General features: G+C 40.3%; 1 protein-coding gene across 2 annotated transcripts in view; it reads right to left on the bottom strand.

Moving 5' to 3' along the window:
- The window catches only part of KCNJ16 (potassium inwardly rectifying channel subfamily J member 16), a 48,282-nt gene extending 25,250 nt beyond the window's left edge, over positions 1–23,032 (bottom strand). Inside the window, exons 1-2 of one of the 2 annotated variants that reach the window (XM_066386746.1) lie at positions 22,890–22,967; positions 1,894–2,021 (exon numbers count right to left, since the gene is read on the bottom strand). The gene's annotated coding sequence lies outside the window, so the exon portion shown is untranslated. Of the gene's footprint in view, positions 1–1,893; positions 2,022–22,889 lie in introns of both variants that reach the window. The other variant, XM_066386745.1, reaches the window with a different exon arrangement.
- Between the last annotated feature and the right edge of the window lie 2,236 nt (positions 23,033–25,268).

Raw genomic sequence — 25,268 nt, 5'->3', positions numbered from 1 at the left:
TTTTGGAGTCAGACTAATTTCTGTTTGACTCTCATCTCTACCACTTACCCATGTGGATTCAAACCCGTTATTTCACCTCTTTGATCCCCATCCCTTTGAAAAGGATAATGACGAGCATCCCTTTGGTAACACTGAATGACAGCTGGCACCTGCCCGTGGGAGGGGTTTCCATAGGGAGCTTATCACTTGGATAAAACCGGAGATTTCTTTACCTTAGCGGATCTGAAACCGCTCCTGTGACAATGACATAGGCAGAGGTTTGAATTTTTAAAAGATCACGATGTGGAAAATGACTGATTTGTCTACATTAAACCATGTGCACACCAAAGAATGCCCCTGGCCCTAACTCTTTTCTTGAACCTATTACCCCTCGGGCCAGCCCTTCCCAACCTGTCTTCCCTGACCTCAGAGGCATGGCTGGCCTGCGGAGACAGGGCTCATCAGAGGGCTGTGGCCCAGGGATGGAATGTGAAGCTGAACATCACTGGTCAGAAAACCTTATGGCAAGCAGGTCAGGGCTCATCTACATTGTCAGAACTACCTTTGCTATGGCAACAGGATTCTACCTTCCTCACTACAAAATCGCAACTGCTTCTCACTTTCATAAACCTGAGAACAAGAGGTATGTTTCTTGGAGTTGAGTCACTTGAGGTATTATTCTGAGTTTAGCTATTAATTCATATCACGGCCTATATCAGAGTTTCCTTCCTTTCTGAGACGGAGCTAGTGATGACTCCATCTCCATTTAGTTTGTTCTTGCTATGCTCCAGACCCCCTATCGAATGTGATTAAATAATACCTAAGAGGCGGGTGTTATTAGAGACTTCCGGAAAGGCGGCGGAGAGAAGTGAAGGGGTTTGGGAAGGTCACATTGCTAATCGCTAGCTAGTTTGTGCTCTCCCCTCAGGATACGGGCTTTCAGAACCTCTGGGAATACTGCCTCTTGCTCCTTCTGAATTCTCAGAATTATTTCAAGGCTCATAAGGAAATAAAAGGAGCAGGGGAGCTTTTATAAATAAAAAGCTTAAAGAGTTTTATAAATAAGACATATTTATAACAAAACCCACGGCCAGGCACCCGTACAGTCCTGGAACTGCCAAATAGACTGGCTGCATGATTCCAGCCTGCACTCCTGCCCCCAGTGACATGGAAACTGAAGCCAGGGGATGTGCAGGGTTTATTTACTCCATAGCAACCATCCAGAGTGCAGATTGATCAGCAGCAATGAGTAGAAGAAAAACATTAAAAATTAGAAAGCCCGGTGCTTTCTGCCTAATCAGACTTCGGTGCTTGAAGAGCTTATGATTTATTGCAGTTAGCTTTCAGCAGAGTTTTTCCCTCCTAATGACTCATTACAATATCTCTGTCTATATTTTTGGTTATAAAGACACAATTAATTCCAAACCAATAACAGCACTTTGTATCACACAGTTTCAAACTCTCCATGCTACTTTGTTGTCTCTTTGGAACAGTGGACGAGTGACAGAGACATAAAAAAAAAAAAAAAAAAAGGATGGTTTTATGAATGATTGTTTCCATAGGAAATTAAAAACTCATCCTTTTCCACATTGTCCCACGTCAGTAAGAAATGTTCGGCTGGCGAAGTCATCATGCTTTTAGTCTCTTTCTCTCTGAATGTTCCTTCCCTTAACTGATCTATAAATGGCACATTCTTAATCTGTTCAGTTCAGCACCCCCCAGGGATTATACGAGCCAAAGTAAGACGATTCCCAGCCACAAACGGTAGAGCAATAAAGAATGCCTACTGAGCCAAAGGAAGCATCACAGAGGTGCCTATTAGCAGGCATTCTACGAAAAAAGAATGAGCTTAAGAGAGCAGGTGAGCAATAGGCTCAGGCTCAAGTCACTTTGCAACCTACTACATAGTCTTACCTTAGTTACAGATAATGAAGTTCAGGTCTGAACCCCACATTCGTTTCATCCTGGAAGAGCACTGCAGCTAGACACCTCAGGGTTCTCTCTCCTCTGCTCCTTCAGGCATTCCCTCGAGCTGTCAGCACCTACCACCATGGAGATGAGAAGCCTCACAGGAGAATCTTGTTCTTCTTTGCCTTTCCGGACACATTCACCACACACAAAGGCCACTCTTGTGAATCAACACTTTCTTTAACTGGTTCTCATGCCTACACGTAGTAGACAGTCTTGCCAATGGTGGCTTACGGAGAACAAGAATAAAAAAGAGTCTTCCCCACACCCATCTATATCTTTAGCATTTGATCAATTTTTTGTGAGCTTATTCAATAATAAGAATCTCCCCAAATCCAAAAATGGCCAAAAATTGCCCCTACACTTCTTATGGTCCCAGAAGGCTAAATTTCCTTTTATCAATACCTGCAGGACTTGTACAGCTTCCTCCAAGTGGGTCCTTCTTAAACATAGGTGCTCTGTTACTGTCATTATAAAGATTTTTCTGTGTAAATACACACCCTCACTACGTAATCCTACACCTAAGGCAAACAGCTTCTTGCCCAAGATCATTTCATCTGGGTTCCAAGGAAGTGTGTGCTCCTAGAAGACCAGTGACAACCTCAGTAAGTGGTTCCAAGGACAGAGTGGAGATGTTAATCTGAGATGCTGGTTTTGTTCTGTGGTTTGTTTGTTTGCTGCTTCTATATTTGGGATAAAGGAGTGTCTAAGCTTTGTACCCAATGTCCATTTTTCACACCTATAAGGAAGTTGTATAATTTGGGTGAAGTAGTCATGAAAATGTGGCCATTTATAAGAAATTGAGTGAATGCTCATGGCATTTACTGAGATGACAGGACTGGCAGAGAAGAGATTTTGATGAGATCAGGCATATTCAGGGTGACATGGCTGTAGACGAGAGAAAGAATTTTGAAGCGGGGGACTTAATAGTGAGATTTTGTTGTGGTAATTAGATATGGTCTCTGACAACCAAATGAAGATGTCAGGTAGACAATATATTATTTTGGTGTTGAAAAGAGAGATGTGGCCCTGGTCAGTTGGCTCAGTGGTAGGGGATTGGCCTGGCATGGAAGCTCCAGGTTTGATTCCCGGCCAGGGCACACAGGAGAAGTGACCATCTTTTTCTCTATTCTTCCTCGCCCCTCTCCATTCTCTCTCTCTCTCTTCCCCTCCCACAGCCATGGCTCAGTTGGTTCTCATTGGCCTCCATGGAGCATCTGCTTCAGGTGTTAAAAATAGCTCAATTGCAAGCATGGCCCCTGATGGGCAGAGCATTAGCCCCAGATGAGGGTTGCTGGGTGGATCCCAGTCAGGGTGTATGAGAGAATATGTCTCTTTATCTCCCTTCCTCTTTCTTGTAAAGAAGAAAAAAAAAGAAAAGAAATGAGCGATCCAGAACAGACGTATAAGATGAGGAGTTATCAGTGTATACATGGTATTTGAAACAACGAATATGGAAGGGACCACACAAGAGCTGGAGTAGTTAGAAGCTCTGGGGCAACCTGATTTGAAGTTGGGAAGATGAAGAGAAAACAACGAAGGATACTGAGATGGAGGATTACTGGAAACTGAAGGAAAACCATGACCTATGGTGTGAAGTGAGGAAAGTAGGACAAGAAAAAGGAAGTGATCATCTGGCAGAGATGAAAGATAGGTCAAGGTGAGGACTGAGAATTGACCATTTGATGTGGCAATGTGATGTCACTGGTGACTTTGAGGAGAGATGTCTCAATAGCGTTTAGGAGGCAAATGCCTGATTAGACTAGGAATAAGGGGTGAGAGGGTGAGAGGAAGTGAACACAACAACACATCCCATCTGTAGGGAGTTCTGTTGTCAAATGGAATAGAAAAATGTAATAATGAATGGGAAGGGACATGGCGGTCTGAAGGGTTTATTTTTCATGATGAGAGCTTTTGATTTTATATTGTTTTCATGTGGGAGATATTATAATTCATCAGATAAGATCTTGCTAAATAATTAATTTTTAAGTGAATGTCCTACAATTACTTTTGTGTGTCATTTCTATTAAAAATAAGTCTTGTCCTGGCCAGTTGGCTCAGTGGTATAGTGTCAGCTGGCATGTGGAAGTTCCACATTTGATTCCCAGCCAGGGCACACAGAAGAAGCACCCATTTGCTTCTCTACCCTTCTCACTTTCCTTTCTCTCTATCTCTCTCTTTCCCTCCCACAGCCCAGGCTCCACTGGAGCAAAGTTGGCCCAGGCGCTGAGGGTGGCTCCATGGCCTCTGCCTCAGGCACTGAAATGGTTCCAGTTGCAACAGAGCAACGCCCAGATGGGAAGAGCATCACCCCCTATTGGGCTTGCCAAGTGGATCCCAGTCAGATGCATGAGGGAGTCTGTTTCTCTGCCTCCCCGCTTCTCACTTCAGAAAAATTATAAATAAATAAATAAATAAATAAATAAATAAATAAAAAGTCTTTATGGTAGAGTTGAAGAAGGTATTCTGTGTGGCCTCATGGTTTTACTACAGAGTCCACAGAATAATCAAACTGGTTAACTCAGTAAAGTAATTTGAAACAGAAAAACAGTCTGACTTTTTTGTGGTACAATGTAGATAGCAGGTACTAGACAGAATGGTTTATTTTAACCTGGTTTTCCATACTCAAAGAAAAATTTTAAGTTGTTTTATCAGCCTCAGCCACTGCTGACACCATGCCTTTAGGTAGACCCAAGCTAACCTCACAGGTACCATTTTTTGCTTACCAGAGAGCTTCCTATGATTCTTATAACCTGGCTACCACAGGATACAGAAGAAGTATCTGAACTCCTTACTACTAAACAATGTGATCCCCATCCACTACTTATGAAAGTCTCTCCCACTACTTGTGATTCTAAAATTACTTGAAACTCACTTATTTTTTTCTCTTTGGCCAAAGTGCGCTAAAGTGAAATAGATCACCCTATTTGATTTCAAAATCTGGAGTCAGAAATAACTCAGTAGTATGTTGGTAGGCATGTACTTCCTCTCAAATTGGTTAATTTTAAAATTGAACAGTGAGAATTAATGAGTGTCTGTTTAGGTCCTTCCCCCCTCCCCACGGAATTTGAGTGAATTGGCTTTCTAGCTAGTTGTTGTACCAACTCCCAAACACACATTTACCAAGCAATAACCCTGTGAGCCTTGACAAAATGTCTGAGTCAGGCACTGTCAGAGGAGGATTTAATTCAGAATATGAATTCTCAGAAGAGCACTTATACAACAAGAATTCATTGCCTGAGTGCCTCAACAATATCCCCTCAAGCTGGCCCTCAGTCTGCTTAAGCATCTTAACAAGGATCTCACCAACCACCCATGCACTCCATTCCTAGTGATTATGACTCAACTCCACCAATGAGGAAATCTTTCTTTTTTTTTTTTCTTTTTTTCATTTTTCTGAAGCTGGAAACAGGGAGAGACAGTCAGACAGACTCCCGCATGCGCCCGACCGGGATCCACCCGGCACGCCCACCATGGGGCAACGCTCTGCCCACCAGGGGGCGATGCTCTGCCCATCCTGAGCGTCGCCATGTTGCAACCAGAGCCACTCTAGCACCTGAGGCAGAGGCCACAGAGCCATCCCCAGCGCCCGGGCCATCTTTGCTCCAATGGAGCCTCGGCTGCGGGAGGGGAAGAGAGAGACAGAGAGGAAAGCGCGGCGGAGGGGTGGAGAAGCAAATGGGCGCTTCTCCTGTGTGCCCTGGCCGGGAATCGAACCCGGGTCCTCCGCCTTCTTTAAACTCAAATAAAAATATGTCTCCCTGTAGCATTCACAAGACTTCCTTGTCCTCATGTTGCCCTTCTGCAGAATGTGTCTTGTACTACTTTCAACAGCCAGGTCTTCAGACAAAAAGAAGAAAAAAAAAAAAAGAGAGAGAGATAAGAATCTTAATAGTTGCTTCTTACCTCCTAACTTAGTCTTACTTCTTTCAGTGACAAATATATAAAAAGTCTTATTATTTCTGGTATGCAAATTGATTACTTAATATGTCACTTTACAGAGAGAAAAGGGTATGGAAAAATGCTAAAATGATGACTTATTAAGGTGACAGGTGTCAACCAGGACTGCTGCGACATTTGGTCAACTGAATTTATAAGCAGTGGTGTACTTATAAATTTTAATAGTGGGCTCTTTGAGTGAAAAAGGGGGCTGAAATGGTAGAGTTTGCCAATTTCTGTGGTGTAAATACTCCATCCATGGCTGATTTCATGTTACTGATATGACATCTCAGAATGTGGAGGTAGTGAGAGGTGTGCACCGTTGGCTCTTGAGAGGGAGTGTGAGTCTGCTCCAGCACAGCCCTGTGTGATGAGCCATGTTCGGCTTGTTCTCCTCTGAATGTCTCTTTTTACATGCCCTACCCATAATCAGTCTAGACTCCACTTGAAATTTTACTCCAAAAATCTAATTCCATCAAAATTCAACTTCAAAGCATCTATGAATTGGGGAGGGGGTAAATAAAGAAAGCCTCTATCTTCTAATATTTGGATCAGAAAAGAAATTGGTCTTTAGTTGCTACATGGGCATATATTCTTATTAAATTACATATACCACTCTGTCTCAGTTTAAATTGTCATTTTTTTAATGAAATGGAAAAGAAATTGAGTTTAAAACTGCTGGCTTGTTCAGAGGGATACTGCAAAAAAAAAATGATTTGGAGTTTTAAACATTCCCATATAATTCAGTAAGCATTTATTAAGCCCTTAACACGCATTAAAGAAGCTGTAAACAGTCAACTTAAACCCTTACTAATGAATAAACTTGTTTTCATGGTTAGCCTTTTTCACTCTTGGATAGGCTCCTACTTTCTTATAAACCATGGATATGTCTGTTTTTGCCCTTCAACGAATTCATTCCTGCAGTAGTTACTCATGAGTTACATTTCACAAAGAATGAACTTTATACTTTTTCTCTAGTCATACTGAATGCAACTGGTTAAGACAAAACTGTGTTAGCACTGGATCAGAGTTAGCAGGAAAAATAAATGCTTATTTGGCTTGACCTTGGGCTCCAGGATGGTAAAATGTATGAGACAGAAAGAGCTGGAGAGGTGAGCAGCATCTGGTAAGTCAGGTCAAAGAATTTTGATTATTCTAAGAAAGGATTAAAGGGTCTCCACCAAGGGAGTAAGGTGATCTGATTAGCGTTTAAGAGAATGTATTTTGGCAGTGGTGGTGAGAATGAATGGGCCAGACAACAAATGGGAGGGAGGAGGCAGTGAGGGAGATATTGTGTAACCTAGGGGAATAAAGCACAGAGAACAGATTTAAGAGATACTTGGAAATCTGAAGCTGCAATCATCAGAAATCATCAGGGAGGGAGGAGGAAAGGGAAGGAGGCATGAAGACCAATCCAGGATGGACTATTTATAAGAGTGGGCAGATGAAGAACAGACCAGGATAAGTCCAAGGAAAGAACCGACACAGCTGCAGTGAAGTCTACAGGTTGGGTGGGAAAAGAGGGGTGATTTCATTTCCCTGTTAAATAAAAGGATGGTGAGCAGAAGAGACAGGAATAGCAATTTCACGGGAATGGAAAACATGTGAAAGAGTCACTGTCGGGAAGTTGGAGGGTATGTTTTGTGGGGCTACATGAAGGGCCTATTCTTAGTAACATTGCTTAAGAATCTAATTGAATGTGTATATTCTGAAAAAGTGTTCCAGGTGCTCCGGATAGGTCTCCCCACTCCCCTCTAATGACCTCTTCCTCTCATTTCTAATGAAACCCACCCAACAAAACAAACACTCTTGGCTTGAAGAATTTTAACAAGGTAACTTGTTCCGGTCTCGGTTTCCAGATTGACCACTAAATGGCTTTTGTGACAAAAGAACAGTGAAATTTCCAGAAAATATTTATTCGGAAAACATTTGTTAGAGGCACCTCACCCCCACCCCCACCCCCACTTCCAAACACATCCCTGACATCAGGGAGGAGGCGAAGCTCACAGGCAGTGCAATCGACGCTGTCCTGGGGTGGAACTCCCGAAATTTATTCAGGGAACAAACCCCAGTGAGGTCATGTCTCGTTTGGGATTAAATGGCTAACTCTGATTCTGTGATCATATTAAGAAAAATGCACATAAAATGCCCAGGAATTTTTCCTTTGTTTGATTCAGAAATTAAAACTTGCACACGTCATGTCTGCAAAAGGCGCATTTCACCATGTCAGATGTTTCCTTTGATAGTAATGGGATGCAAATGAGAATAGAACACAGGCTACTGTCTTCAGCTGGCTGGGTCATGCACCTTACAAGCACCTCTGCAGTTATGTATTTTTAAGTGTAGATTTGTCTACACTCTAAAATGTCAAGTTAATGTCCAAAAAACATTAATCAAGTTTCTAGGAGTATTCTGCTCAGCCAGTAGAGGCCATTGAGGTCAAGACATATTCCTGCTTGACTGATACCAAATTATCCTATCTCTGAGAAGCTTGGTTTGGTTTTTGGTATAGCAGGTGAATGGCATCTGAATTATGAAGACAATTGCCTTCATTCTTCATATGAGGCTATGTGTATATAGTCGTATAGCAGAGCTTATCTGATACCTCATACAATTTGAAAAACATAGCAAGTTACTAGCAGTTTCCAAATCTTGGCTCCGAATGTTCTGTGTTGTCACATTAAATATAAAAAGATTGCTCATTTGGAAATATGAGCACCTAATTTAATGTAGTAATCATAGTTATTACTTCTTGAATACATATCATAAGTTAGGACTTTGGTAACCATCTTACAGAAATTATCTGTTTTAATTTTTAAGCAACCCATAAAATAGGAACTAATGTTACTAACAATATTTTAAATAAGACTTAAATATGCTGATAGACTCTCCAGGTCTTATTATGAATAAAAGCAATTGGCAGGATTAGAATGAAAATGTTCTAATATCAAAGATTGCACACTTCTCAGTTAACAGAGGCAAAATAGAACTTCTCAAAGAACTAGAACCCATTTGAGCTAAGCACAGGTGTGCACTATTACCCCTGAGTGGTTCCATTAAGAAAACCAGACTGTGCAGGAGACTCACAAGCAGTGAGATCTTTGCTGTGATGACTTGTAAAGAGGACTGAGTCATGCAAATGCCAAATTATCACAGATCTGATCCAGGTCAAAGGAATCTTGACCCAAGTCTGAACAAGTTTTAACAGTGCTTCTGGCTTACAGAATGACTGGCACTACACTTCTTACCAGTGGTCCTAAATGATTCTACACTTTGGCAGATTTATCTTGCCATTTCAATATTTCTGTATAGAAATTTTAATAGATAGTGTAGAAATAAAGACCACCCAACTGAGAAAAAGAATGAACTGCCCTTCAGCATTGGTTACCTAGCAAGGGAACAGCCGTCATTCCTTGTGTTGAGCAGAAGAGACTCAGAGGGAGAGAGTTTCACAGTGAAAAAAGAGGGTGTCAGGTCCACTCTCAGCTGTGGCTTTTGGCATGAGAAGCTGGAGTCAGGTCAACTGGAAGTGAGCATCCTCTGTGATTGGTTTGTGAAAGCATATTTTGCTCTCTCTTATGGGCTCCAAGATAGAAGCAAGGGCAAAAATGAAGGCAGTTGGCAGTCAATGACTAAGTCTTGACTATTTAGGGCCCACTGCGGTAAAGGTTGTGGTTTGTCTTTCAGGCAATTTACCATAGAGATTGTGGGTCCCAGCTGTGGTGTTCTATATGGTCTTGGCTATTGTTCATTTGTATATTTAGCTTCCCAACATAAGCAGCACAATATGGTGGCAAATGAAATGTGAGACGGCAACCTTACACAGATACACTTCTAGAACCTACATCCTCCACACATATACTTACTAATTGAACGATTTGTGAATAAACCTTCCAAATAACCAAATAAGTTATTCAGATTCTTCTGTAATATGAGTCAAAAATGCATTCTCTCACACAGTTGGGTGTTTTTTTTTTTTGTTTTGTTTTGTTTTTGTATGGTTGGTTGTTTTTTGGGGCAGCTTGGTTTTCTTAGAAACCTAATTATCAATGAGCCAGTATATTAAAGCTGGATGGATAAAATTGTAATTGAGTCTTTCTGATCATAAGAAACACTATTCTAAGAAATTCTCCACGGTAACAGTTTTTCTGTGGAGAAAAGCCCCGGCCTTGCAGGGGAGGACTTTGCAAACAATAGTTCCTTCCATCTCTCAGGATTGGTGAACTTAGCAAATTGGATGCATCATGTTCTTGAAAACAAGGCATTGTGCCCACTGTGCATTTACTTGCAAGTGTGACTCTATTCTAAAAGTCCAAAATTATTTTAAACCTAGGGGTGATAGTGTATAATAAATTTTGTCTTGGTCAAATCTACCCATTCAAATCTGTCTGAGTCACAAAAAGTGAGGTAAATGTATTTACCACATCCCTCATTTTTGCTGCTGGCTGTATTTCTCTGGCTTCATAGCTCTTTGGATGGATGTGTTCGTTTCAATCTTCTGCCAGCCCATCCTTTCCATCCAGATGGTGCCTGAGTATCACTAACTGTCAGCAGCTCAGGTTCATTTAGCTTCTGCAACTTTCTCAACTTCACCAAGGCAACATTGATTCATCAAGAGTCTTTTCGCCACAGAGATGTTTCGTGCACAGATAGATTCATTTGGTACTCCCACCTTTCCACCCTCCTCAAAGGACCAACAGCCGTGGTCAAAACTATTGACTCAATTCTTCCATACAGATACTCCTTCAAGATTACTATTATTTTCACTTCAATATTTTTTTCCAAAGCCTTAAGTAAATGCAAATGTTTCTTTTGTTATTTCTCTTTAGGCTAGGAAGTCTGGAAAATAAAGCAGAAGCTTTGGAACACAGGGCTGTCTGGGGCGCAAGAGCCCCATTTTGTTTATTATCAGCATTGAGGTTGCCCGCTTGCTGACTGCTTATCAAATTCCAATAGTCATGGCAAATTATAAAAGAACGAGTCTGGCCATGCCTCTTCAAAGAGATTAAAGCTTCAGAACTGTAAGCAGAAAAATAAATGTTTCCATCGAGTATTAGCTTACCATTTTATAATGGCCAACCAGAAAGTACAACAATAGAGGGATTATTCAGGAAATGAAAAGGAAGTCATTTTTCATTTCACTGTGTTTCTCTTTTCTTTTCTAAGGAAATTATGGAATCTCTCCTCTTTGCCATTATAGTATCATCTGTTATGGGTGGAACTATATGGTACCTGTGAATGTAACCTTATTTAGAAATAAGATCTTGGCAGATGTAATTAAGTTAAAATGAAGTCATTAGGGTAGGTCCTAATCCAATATGGCTGTTGTCCTTATAAGAAGAGAACACACACACACATACATACACACACAGAGAGAAAAGAGAGGAAGAAACTATGTAAAGATGGAGGCAGAGATAGGAATGATGCAGCCACAAGCCAAGAACACCTGGGGCCACCAAAAGCTGGAAGAAGCAGGGTAGGGGCTCTTCTAAAGGTTTTGGAGGGAAGGTGGCCTCAATTCAGACTTCCAGCCTCTGAAACTGTCGTTTTAAGCCTCCCTGTTCTGTCAGCCACAGGGAACAAATACAAATGCCTTTGAAAGGTTATTTTACACCTTTTAGAATGTTCTTCTATGTATCCCTTTGTCTCTAAGGAATCTTTTACTGCCTTTTAACATTTGCAAACTACAGACTAGTAAGTAGTTCAATTATTTCCAGCTATGAAGTTTTTACCTGACAAAACTCATGTTCTGAATTTGTTTCCCCAAAATGCCATTCTAGGTGTAAGCTTACTCTTAGATGGGAACCTGTCGCATTATCAAGAGGTGATGAAAATCTTACAAAGTTGCTCTTCAACTCTACATGAGAGCTACAGATCACTAGATGTATATTGCCAGGGTATAAATAATGGTTTACTTTACAATTCTGAATAGCCTAGCTAAAGGAAGCAAGCATATATTTGAAAGATGTTGGTTAAAGTTATTTTGATGCTACATAGAAACTGAGACTCATAAAACAGTAAAACCTAAATAAAAAAAAATTAAAATCCTACTAGGGTTCACTCAAATGTGCTTTTAAGTAGATAATTTAGGACTCTGTTATTTAGAGGGCAGACCAAATTTAGACTTTTGGGTATTGTCTAATACCTGTGTTCTTGCCCTACGATGAGGCTCTGCTTAAACAGAGCAAGTGTCCTCCCCTCCCCCCACCAAGAACATCATAGTATTCGACATATTGATATTATGTCACAGTGTAGGTCGATGCATTCAAGAGTTTCAAATTAAATGTGAAACTACATGAGAGGGGCAGAAAGGGAAAAGAGACTCTTCATGGAGTAGGAGATCAGTATGATTCAAGAGTCCAGTACAAGCTAAAATCAAGTCCCATTGTCCCTCAGTGTCTCATAAAGGTCGACCTGGGAAATTGCAGGAAACAAGACCCACCCAGGACCATAGCAAAGAATGAGACTGGCAGCCCAGCCAACAGAACAGGTGACATAAAAATATCAGAAGGAGACTATAAAAATCCTAAATGCCCCCAATGAATTGGCAACTCAATCTGTAAGTAGGGCTGTGTGGCTAAATTAGGTCCCTAATCCAGCTCAGAGCAGTCCTTGGGAAAATCAAGTCCAAGCGTTTCCACTGACCTCAATTACCCAAACCATGTGTGCCATTTCATCCCGCCAAAGTGTAACAGAGATGGTCTGTTTTTAACAAGCGAAAGGCTTGTGAGGAGACACACGGTGTTTTTAGGTAGACTTTCCCTCTTATCAGAGAGATTTCAAGCCGGTAGACTTTTCTTTCAAGAGAAAGACAAAAAAACACACACACAAAAAAACAAACAACAACAACAACAAAAAACCCCGTGGGACAATGGCCCCATTCAATTATAAAATCACTGTGATCAGCCTTTCTACCGCTGACCCTTTGGACACAGGTAGAAACAGCAGGTTCTGCCTAGATCGAGTTGCCCTGTTTAACCAGCACAAATACTTTCAGAGGAAGATAAGCCAGTGATTAAATCAGAGGTGGAGTCTTAAAAAAAATGCCTGAGCAAGAGACTGAACGGCTCCCTTGTGGTGCAGCCAGGCAGTTGAGGCTGGACAGAAGTGGACAGCCCCAGTTCCCACGGGTCACAATCACCTTCCCAAAGCAGCAGTGCGTCAGGGCTGACCCGTCATCAGCACATCCACATCCACTCTGCTTTGATCTTGAGTGTGATTAACCAGAGATTCTAAACAGTTAGATCCCTGTGTTCTATGTAAATACTGGAGTAACCAGCTTTTCATTATTTTTGTTTCGTTTTGTTTTATGCACAGATAAATTTGGTAAACAGAAATATGGTAACCTTTTGAAAATATGTTACATGAGGTTGTAAGTCTTGTTTATAGTTAAGCATTTTCCTCTCCTCTTACCAAGTTGAGGTGATTTATTAGAGTGTCCTCTGGCTATAGATGACCACAATTATGGAAACCCTGTAGTTTTACACTTCAGTACCATAAGGTATTATTTGTTCATTTTCCCTCCCTTACTGTCTCCCCCCAAGTCAGGAGTCCCACCCTGGGAACTACTGAAACAAACAAACAAACATGGCTTTGGCTGGTTGTTTCTCTTTAAACTTCTGAAACCTGGGGGCTCTAAGAGTTTATTGAAAGCAGGTGTAACACTGCTTTCTTTCCTGGTCATTAAAATTCATGTACAGGTTATGCAAGGATCTTGATTCAATCTAGAAACACAAACTTAGGTGGCTAACTGATGTGGCTTAAATCTCCAAATTCCTGTTACAAAGCACCTCCCAATTAAAAAAATTGCCAAATAAATGAGGACAGGGTGACCACAAGCATACAGCATAGCACCTGGCACATGGTAGGTATTTAACAAGTGTTCTCTACTTTTGTAGGGCCCGGGAGAGGACAAACAGGGAATCAGGAGCAGAAATTGGCCTGGCTTGCTGGCTCCTACCCCTGTACTCCACATAGCTACGTAAGACCAGCTTTCATATGTTCTGGTGAACACCAGTTGGAATTTTTTTTTTTGATGAATTTTTAAATTGAATTTATAGATTAAAAAAAAAAAAGAGCTGAGGTCTTTTAAATGACAGATATATTTAGATATACACATTTTAAGCAATACAAACTATGGAACAAAAGTTGGCCAGCGGGCAAGCTATTGTGACCCAACAGCCACAGTCACGTAGACAAATGAAATGGTGAAAAAGACAGAGGTTCATGCCCTCTCCCTGACTTCTCACAAGCTCCTAGGGAGAAAAATGCCAATTGGCTTTGTTTAATTTTTTTTCCATGCCAGCCACTAACTACTTTGAGTACAGCCAAATGACACCATCCAGTTCACCCATAAGTTAGAAATCGTCATCTCTCCCACATTTAGAAAATAGTGGTGCATCCAAGAAAGGAGGTCACCATATTTCTGTTCTCCTGGAGAACCAAGTTTATTGAATGAGTCAGAATGAACCCTTGCAGTAACGTTCAGGGCTCTGGGGATGTCAGCATTCCTAAGGGGCCTCCCTCCTGGGTGTGTCCTTTCACATTCTTGCCCCCATCCTCCTAAGAGCTCTGTATCATCGCTGACATTGATCCAATGAAAGAGAAAACAGAACTTCTATAGTGGGGAAGGGCTTTGGCCTAGATCCCTGGGTCGCAAACCTTCATGTCCATCAGAACCACGTGGAGGATCTGTGAGATGCACACACACTGGACTCCCTCCACGGAGCTGCTCGTTCAGTGGGTGTGCGGTGGGGCCTGAGCATCTGTAGTTTTTACAAGTTTCCAAAAGATACTGATGCTTATCGTCTTGGGCCACACTTGGAAAACCACTTGTCTAAATTACAAATCATAAATGGCCACGCCTAGATGTAAATCCAGGTGTGTCAGGTAAAAAAAAACTCACAGCAATGCCATTCTGAGAAGGCGCCTGTTATCCTGCTAAGATTTCTCTACTGCAGAGATAGAAGAGGAGAGAAAGCACCGTAGTAGCTGCCTGGTGTGTGAGAGGGGCGCAGATCTGGAGTCAAAACCCTGGCGTGTGAGTTCTCCTGTCTGCCTCACCAGCATGTCACCTCACTGAGCTGATCCTCCGCATTTTTATCATTGTCATAAGAATTCTGCTCTAGCTGCTCTCACAATCTCCCTGAGCTGTTTGAAGATAAAAGGTGACAACTGTTGTAGAAGAATGTTCTAAGCCTTGAAGTCCTGCCACAAATGTTGTTTGTTATGCTCATTAGGAATCAAATGGGGGAGAAAGAGCAAAGATGAACAAAACAACAAAAACAAAAGTATGTCAGAGAATGATCTGGTCTTTAGTTTAAGAGCGGAGACTACGTAAAAGGAAATGCCAGACACAACACAGAAGTTTATTAGGACCTTCGAGAACTCAGCCATCTCAAAGATGAATGCACTCACAATTTGAAGGGGAGGCAACTGACCAACATTTTCCAATAGGTTTCTTTAAAAAAAAAAAAAAAACTTAAAAAGTAAACATCCTATTTCATTCTTCAAGAGACATTCTTTTGGTGAACATTGAAAAACGATTACTCAACAATTATTCTAATGCAATTATTTTTTCCAATTATTTTTTGAATCATAAAAAGTTCAATAGTAAAAAAAAAAACTAGTAAAAACTACGACTTTTTTATCCATCAAAATTTTCATTCTAAAGACTTGCATTATTAAGGAATAATTTCTAACTACCAAAGTTAATAGGCACTGGCACAAAGAAAAGAGGCTACTTTACATTGGATTAATTAAGAAGTGGCTTTAACTAAGAAGTCTCTCAGGGACCATTGGGCTCTACTTTTACCTACAAATGGCTTACTTGGTATTAGTTCAATATTTGGTATTACAGTCAACAGACTTCCGTATGTGATTAAGACCAAAAAGAGCAATTACATGCTCTTATATCAATGAAATATTACTTTCCTTGGACTGGATATTATACTTGCTCAATGAACTGAAATCTGTACTGATTTATGTTTTTAAAGTTCTGCTTGCACTTATGAGCTTTTGACAAAAGTGACAAATCTCTGTGCTGGTATAGCCAGGGTTCTGCCCATTAAAGAGAGTGCATAAGTCTTTTCTGATGCTGATTTGCTTGAATTCATCCTTTAAAGGCCGTGATGAAGTACAATTTCATGCTTGGCATGCAAGATAGAACACTACAAAGAAATCAATAATCGGATTTCAGAGCACAGGGTTCAGGTGTCTGATTCTATCTCCTCCTGTCAGTGCCAGTATCCTCCTCAGCCCTTCCTCTGGAGTGGTGTATAAGGTTTCTTCACTGTTGAGTATGTAACCCAAATGATGTGTTAATATAACTTAGAATTCCTAATAATCAAACAGATAGGAATTTATGGGGAACTACAATTCTTTAGAGGGCATTTATTAGTGTTTAAAAACACAAATTATAGCCTGACCAGGCGGTAACATAGTGGATAGAGCATTAGACTGGGACACAGAGGACCCAAGTTTGAAACCCCAAGGTCACCAGCTTGAGCATGGGCTTATCCAACTTGAGTACAGCGTTGCTGGCTTGAGCATGGGCTCATGGATGTGGCCCCATGGACACTGGCTTGTGCCCCAAGGTTGCTAGCTTGAAGACTAAGGTTGCTGGCTTGAGCAAGAGGTCACTTGGTCTGCTGTAGCCCCCCAGTCAAGGCACATATGAGAAAGCAATCAGTGAACAACTAAGGAGACTAAGGAGCTGCAACGAAGAATTAATGCTTCTCATCTCTCTCCCTTCCTGTTTGTCTGTTCCTGTCTGTCTCTCTCTCTCTGTGTCTCTGTCACACATACACACACACACATACACACACACACACACACACACACACACACACACAAAACATAAAGTATAAAGAACAACTGCCTGCTCCCAAATCAGCTATTTCATTTTTTAGCTGTTTGACCTTGGGAATATTACATGGCCTCTTTGTGTTCTTGTTTCCTCATCTGTAAAATTAAAATCCATCTTGGAGATAAAGAATGAATATTTGTAAAGCACTCAGAACAATGCACAGCATGTAGTTAGCACTCTGTGTCTGTTAAATAAATATCAATTCGTAAATTGAAAATATCTATGCTGTGAAGTGACACATTTTGTCATTGGTAGATGAATGTTTTCATAAGTTTCTCCACATAGTCTCATATTATACACAGAAAAATCACCAAACTATCCTCTTTGCATGACTTTGGAACAGAACGTTTGAGATGCGGAAACAAACCCTTCAAAGAGACAATGAGGCCACCAGTCATTCTGACACTATCATCATGCTACGGAGAAAATGGGAGGTCTTTGAAATATGCCAACTCCACTCTATTAGACAGCATCAAAGGAAGAGAAACAGGCAGAAGACTAAGATGAAAGAGTTAATCAAACATAGTCTTATAAAGAATTAGAAAAAAATCTAGGTAAGACCATGCAGATACACGGGTAGTTTTCACAATACAGTTTTGTATAACATTTTCAGCCTACTTTCTAACTTCTATACTTTTTTGTTGTTTATAGTGGACAAGAAATTCTGATACCTTGTCTTACTGTTGCTCTTACTTTTCTGAGCTTAAAAGAGGAGCTAGTTAGTCATCCTTAAGCAGGGCTAGCATCCTGTCCGGGAGAAAGGCTGGTGACAAACACACAGGCAGGATCACAGGAATGCAGGGATCCAGTGCGGGGGTTCGGTTGCTATCCATTCAGCACCACCACTTTCCTAAGTCAAATAAGACAAAGACCAAGGGAGCTCAGGGAGCCTAAACTTATTAAAATATCTAGAATGAATTTATTGCCCAGTGTTTTCCTTTGAAAACAGAGGTAACCTACTTTCAAACAGCCAAAATGACACTCTGAAAAACCATCAAAATTTTAACATTTCCAAAGCGTGTTCATGTGCATTAATCTCACTTTATGCTTGTGAAGCTGGCAAGGCAGTTCTATTATAACACATATCACAGTGATTTAAGACTCTCTCACCACACAGTTAGCTATCTGGAGGTGGGAGCTATGTCTCAATCGTTTGTTTCATATTCTGAATGGCAGGTGTCAGAGGTGGTAGATTTGGATTGTACTATTTTAGCTAAACAAAATCTATATGTCTCAGAATTCCATTCCCTTCATAGCTCTAGGTTAGCCCGGGCCATGCAGACAGTATGCATAATATAAGGCATGATGTGAACCAATAGCCATATTCTTTTTTTTTAATTGTTTTCTCTTTGTTGATTGATTGATTTCAGTGAGAGAGAAAAGGAGAGAGAGAGAAAGAGATACAGCAACATTGAGCTGTTCCTGTATGTGCCCTGACTGGGATTGAACCAGCAACCTCTGTGTTTTGGAACAATACTCCAGCCAACTAATCTGTCTAGCCAGGGCAATAACCATATTCTTTTTACATCAGAAAGTCTGCGAAGGACAAGAGGCAGTGTGGCAACTCACCCAGGTTGTCACTGATCAGCTGGCTCAAATTGTTGGCATAGGGCAGCAGGTAAGTAAAATTCCTGCTGGGTCTCTTCCTTCAGATTCTACATCTCCCAGGCTACACGAGGGATGGCACTAGCTTCTCCTGCTGGCCACCCCCATTATCTAATTAGAAGCCCCAGGATTCAGACACAGGCTCCATTTCATCCTCGTGACTTCCAGCCAACCTTCCCTGGTTTCCACTTGATGTCTTCCTCCACTTCACATCTATCTACTCTCTCAACTACCTGCCTCACAGCTTCAGGCTCCAGCACCAGATACAGAAATAACCGCTTTATAAAGACTTGTGTGACCCATTGTCCAAGGTAAAATCTTCTCATAAACTTATGATAAATATATAGTAATAGGCTCAATCATCAGGGCTTCGTAAGAGAAGCAGAACCAATAGGAAAATTCACATGGATTTTATAGATGAGAAAACTGACTATGAAGAATTATGTACTGGCAAATAATGATAAAGGTATAATGATAAAGGTTCAGTGTTCTTTCCATCACATCATGAGACACCTTTTGGTCTTTCTACCTATTTTATGGAATACAGACAAACTGAGCCTTTCTAGGAAAATTTCTAAAACCATCTTGAACCCTCCATTCAGGTGTGAAAACATATTCTGAGCATCTATTCCATAAACTGAATGGCACCACGTCAAAAGTAATGCAGTTTTAGACAATAAAACACAGTGGATGAATGACTTCAAAAGAAAATAGAGCCCTGATAAGTGATGACCAAGTTCTTTCTGTTAGAGATAGTTCTTTTTACCGAGAAAACATGCCTTGCACTGGGACAAAAATGCACCCCTCGAGAAATGGTGTCCACTCTATGCATCAGCAAATAGCAGGAGTAAGGTGACATAGTTATGCAGGAGAAATACTCAAAGAATATTCTTTCTACACCAATATAATGCAAGGAAATATTGTCCTGACTTCTCATGTACTTAATTCCTCTAAGTATAAAGCACAGCAAATTTTGCTTTCATTTGGTTTGTTCAGGTCTGCCTGTTTGTGATTTTGCTTTGTGTAGCTTTATTTTGCCAAGTGTTTCTTTAGCTTTTGAACTCCTAAGGCTAATGGTGCAATCTTATCTTCAGCTCAATATTATTATCTAATATAGTGAAACACAACTTTAGTCACAAGGAAATGGAACCACCTCCTGTTCCCACAAAGCCTAAATTTAAATATGTATAACTTATAAGTCTTAGATCATTTGAAAGTCTGTGAAAGGATATTATGGTGCCTTGTACAAATAGAACTCAATAGCACATCACGAGAACACTAACCAAGGCTGAACTTGACTTTCAGGTATGTTCTAGCTGGTGAGAGCTATTAAGCTCATGTTCAACTGACCTAATGTTCTTCTGGCTTCTGCGTAGGAGAACCTTGAATCAGAGAGCAATTGAACAATTCCTGTGGTCCAGCTATTATGCCAGGTGCCTTGGTTTTGTGAAGTTACTTTGGAATTATTTTCCAAAAATTGAGACAGAATGTCCTGAAATATCCATTGTTTGGAACAGTCTCACGTGTGATGAAGAGTACAGAGCTGTGAAAAGATTGGCTGCTTTTGTGGGTGAGTAGATAGTTTTCCGGGGCACAGCCAACAAGCTAATCATGTAGTAACCTAACCCAAGAACTGAGTCTCACAAAAATCATACTTTAATAGAGCTCCTTAAAATTTTCCATGAAAAAAAAAAAAACCTTGAAAAAACAGAAGAGAAAGGAGCCAATTCTGGAGGATAAAGACTATAACACAAAGGACTGGGCTCCAAGTTCAACCTATTCCAGTCTTAGGATTTTTCTTGACTATATATGCTCGTTTTGAACTCTGATATATATTAGAATACCTCCATTACAAAAGTAGTTATTTAAACTGCTTATCAGTTAAATTATTTATTTCTCTTACTCTCCATCCAAATAGTTTCTGTTTGTTTGTTTGTTTGTTTGTTTGTTGTAAGAGAGAGACAGACAAGAAGGGAGAGAAATGAGAAGCATCAACTCATAGTTTTGGCACCTTAGTTCATTGATTACTTTTTCATATGTGCCTTGACCAAGGGGCTCCAACTGAGCCAGTAACTCCTTGCTCAGGCTAGAGACCTTAGTTTTAAGCCAGTGACTTTTGGGCTAAAGCCAGTGACCATGGGGTCGCCCGTGTCCATGATTCCATGCTCAAGCTGGCACCCCGTGCTCAGGCCGGTGAGCTCACGCTCAAGCTGGTGAACTTGGGATTTCAAACCTGGGTCCTCAGCATCTCAGACCAGCATTCTATCCACTGCACCACTGACTGGTCAGGCTCCATCCAAATTATTGAATGCTTCTAAAAGGTGCAGTATGTTCACCTCATGGTTTCTCATAACTACTGGCAAATTGCTACTAGTGTGAACATGATTATTTGGAGGCAGCACTCATACACATAAAAAATAAACTACATAACATATGTGAGAGAATATATAAGAGCCTGAATATATGGTAGAGAAAGACAAGTTAGAGGAAGAGGAGACAATGCCTTTAGAAGGCTAGACCATGGCAGTCTTTTACTATAACCTGTTCTTTGTCTCAGTAAAAAGAATTCAGTTTACTTTTGGCCAAATTGCATTTGGAATTTAGATAACACTTGAAGAAGTTACATGACTTTCCCAAGATTACACAGCCAGAAATTGGAAAATCTAAGCTTCTCTGATAAAATGAATGGAATAGCCCTTCTCAAAGCTAAGACAAAGATCCAATGGATATAGCATTTAAGCATCCAGATCATAATAAGCACAGAAAATGCCTATTTCTCCATCTCACCATAGAAACCATTAGAGTGATGCCTGAAATCATGACATTTTTTTCACCCACTATTCCTAAAGTTAGATTTGGGGCCATTTTCCCCAGAACAAAGGAATAACATAAAATACTCAAGGATAAATTCACAAGAAATAAAAAAAACTGAATAGTTTGTTCAAATGATGAGTTTTACAAATTCAAAAGAGAGAAGGTTCCATTAAATATATCGATTATTATGGTACTAAGTATTTACTCTGAATACCCATTATATATCAATTGTTTTCCACAAAACTTTGCCAAGTCCTAATTTTCAAATAATTTATATCCAAGCTTTAACTTGGACTCACCATTAACATGCATAATAAAAGAAACACATTTTTTCAATTGTCCTTGAAAACTTGTTATTTTGCAAGTCCAAATACACTAATTTAGGAAAAAACATTAAAATATCATATTAAGTGCTCCTCCTACTACAATCTTTCCTTCTAGTTTCAAATGTTGTCATGGTCTTGTTTAGTATGAAATGAATATCTTGGATTTGCCACAATTCTCATATTTTCATGTTCTAAAAATAAACTTAAGCGGGCATTATATCTATCTATTGCTCTAGATCTCTTGTCTGTGTGCCTCTGCTCTCTCTCTCTCTCTCTCTCTCTCTTCCTCTCACTCTCTAATTGAACTGAACTTTGGACCCTGTTTACCCTTTAATGTTTTTTTTGGCTTATTTTCATAACTCTTTAAATGGTATTCTTCAAAAACAGCTAAGGGTTAGAAACTCCATGTCACTTTATTGCTTAAAATATGACAGAGTGTGGTTGGCTTATATTTCCCATAGTTATGTGATAAAGATACATTAATATATTCTTTATTCTTAAGGGTCTGACTCTTATAGCTATAAGGCTAATAATATTTAGCAGAAGTACTCCAGTCCTTTTTTCCTAAAAACCTTTCAGTTCATATGACTATGTAAGAGTGTGATTCACATGATCAAAATTATCTGATTGATAGTAAACTTCTTATTGACCACCTATAACCACCAACAAGGGCAACAACTGATATACATACATCACAGAATTTACGGTAGCCAGAGAGGAAGTTTGACAGTCTACACCTCTCTGAATAAATACTCAAAGACAGAAGTTCTATAATTTTAATGGACAAGAAAAAAAAAGGCTTTAGAGAGAGGAAGATGATTACAACAGGAGATAATTCTTTACTTCTAGTTTGTTAAAGTCAGTTTAAGAAATGGATGTTTTTATTCTCTCTCAGATCATTATATTATCATTATATATATAATTCTCAAAAAAAAATTAACCTAGTTTTTTTGAAGTTTTTTTAGGTGGTGTGTAGATTCATATTTGAATACTAGAAGCTATATATTCATAAAACAGGATGTAATAATTTGCTCCTGAAAGAAATAACAAAATATTCCATCTGGTATTGAATCTGGAATATGAGGAAGTTACTTCTAGATATCTACATAGATAATGGCTAGATAATGGCACTAAGAGCTGTTTAACAAGCTCCTTAAAGACCAATTTGAAACAACTTTTGACCAAATCTTCAACAGATCTCAAGGAATGATACACTGGCCCTTACTTGAAGCACTTGGACAGAAAATTAAACTATCTTTATTGCATTTAATTCAACATTAATATTGACATTGCTGGATGCAGAGCAAGGCTGTTCCCTAAACAGAGTACAGCACGAATGACACATAGGCTGAAAGACCTTGTATAATAACAAAAAATAGAGCAAAACTTACCTTTGTTCACTCTCCCCATAGAGGATCTGTGAGTTGGGTGCTCACAGCTAAGCAATGGTAAAAAAAACATTCTTTGGTTAATAATAAAGGAAAGAAAAGCTCCAGACACCAAAATCCTGGGTTAACCATTGACATTGGTTGTTCCTACAATTCCCCCCTGGGAATCTACATAGGTAACCCTTGGCATCTTACAAAGCGGGTGATAGCCAGTCAGCTGAGACTGTGGCTACTCCCCACCCCCCGTGCCTCTGGAGAAGGCGCAGCGTGAAGGTCATTCAAGCACACCTGACTAAGTTTTCACTCAGTCAGGGATACAAAGGAGGAAGATTTCCTGGGCCAGAAATGCACTCAACAATGCCAGTAAGTGACTCAAATATTTACCAACAGGGTCGCTGGGAGCAAACCTATGGAAATCTATCTGATGGCTTTCAGACTTTGAGCGATGCAAAGAAATCCTTTTTAAGCAGAACTCTTTTGTCTACCTCTTAGCAGGTGAGGGTTGAGATTGCATGCCAATGAAAACTGAGACAAGACAACCAGAAGCAGCCTCGCATCCTACTTTTATTCAACGTACCCTCCATGATTCTTTACCGATTGCCATACAGTTCCAAAGAAGCCCTGATAAATAGAAGACAGAGATTAAGGTTGGAGGGTCCTCCTTCCTCCTGATCCCTGAATCAGAGCTTAAAACAGAGAGGATAAAGAAAATATTGGCTGTAGCTGAGCCAGATGTATAGTTATTCCATCCCTGCAGTAGGTCTCAGAGGTGAAATGAAATGTGGAGGGGGGTAAGGTAGGCAAGCTGACTGACCAGAAGCCAGAAAATTGAACAGGAAGTGAACAGGTGGCTTTAAATAATAGCATCAAGAGAAAGGTCCAAAAAATGAAATGCAGCCAAAAGAAACTAAATCACAATCCCAAGCACTTACAACTCTGGGGAGCTGAATGCAGGGGAGCTCAAAGCAGAACCATGCTGACAAGGAATTCCTATTTTCTTTACTCTGAAGAACCCCAGTAACCAGGGATCTAGGAGCCCCATCGTTTGGTTGACCCTCAAAATTGAAAGGACCATTTCTAGGTCCTGACCGGAGCTGCTGTTTTAGGGTTGTTTGCTTTGCATTTCCATTTTTGAAAAGCACAAACACTTTAGAAGCAAGATTGGATTTCAATGCTGATGTCTTCACTTATTAGCTTTGTGACTTCGGGAGCTGCTTAACCTGTCTAGACTCAGTTTCCTCATCTGCAAAATGGGGCCGATAATGATAAGAACAACAACAAAAATACCTGCCTGAGCCAGATCATGTCCCAAACCTGTTAGCTATCACCTGGGTTTTGACATTCTGATTGGAGCACAATACAGTAACTGGTAGAAGATTTTGAACCCTCCAAGGGACCAATCTTCTCAATCATCCATCAATGTCATTGGGAAGTAGCGGACCCAGAGGCTCACTTTTCTGCAAAGAAATTTGAACACGAGAGGAACGTTTACATTTCCATTCTAACTGAGGCAACTTTCATTATGGTTTATCTATAATGAGCCTGACTTGATTGCTTAGTATTATCAATTCTTTGGCTCAATTACTGGCCTGCTAGAAAGCTGAGCTCCCTTTCTCAATATTCCATCGGAAAGGACTTTTAAAAGGACACAAGCATACACGGTACTCCCTCTGCTCGGCAAGGACATTTTCAGGGGAGGTGGCTTTGTTTGGGTGAGTGTTTGGACTGACCTAAGGTGAGCCATCTTAACTGTACAGCATCAAAAAGACCACAGAGAAGGCAGGACAGGAAGCAAGATGGGGAAGTTGGACAGCTTCCCAACTCCAACTGAGTCATATCATCGCAGTGTGGCTTCATTCCTTTGTTTGAAGTACATTCCCAGAACATCAGACACACCCATACTCATATGTAAGTAGAAAAGCAGTGACCTTCAGAGTCTCAGAGGAGACCATGTGGCCCTCAATGCCTAAGATATCTAGTATCAGACCATTTACAGGAACCTGTTTGCCAGTCCCAGGACTCGGGAAACCATTACCATTCTCTGTTCTCCAAAGTCCATGTTCTTCCTTTCTGATTCATGATTAACATGTGGTGAGCTTCAGGTCAATTGAATTTCTATAATTTCCATAACCTATCTTTCAACATATAATCCAGCAGTCATGCTCTTTCATCTTTACTCAAAAGAGTTAAAAATGTATGTCTGCACAAATACCTGCACATGAATGTTTACAGCAACTCTATTCATAAACGTCAAAACAAAAGACTTCCTTCAGTGGGTGAATCAACTATGTGACATTCAGGCACTGGCCAGTTGGCTCAGTGGTAGATTATTGGCCTGGCATGTGGAAGTCCCAGATTTGATTTCCAGTCAGGGCACACAGG

Source organism: Saccopteryx leptura, chromosome 5, assembly GCF_036850995.1.
Source record: "Saccopteryx leptura isolate mSacLep1 chromosome 5, mSacLep1_pri_phased_curated, whole genome shotgun sequence".
Lineage (NCBI taxonomy): Eukaryota > Metazoa > Chordata > Mammalia > Chiroptera > Emballonuridae > Saccopteryx > Saccopteryx leptura.
This window is presented reverse-complemented; position numbering and strand designations above follow the sequence as displayed.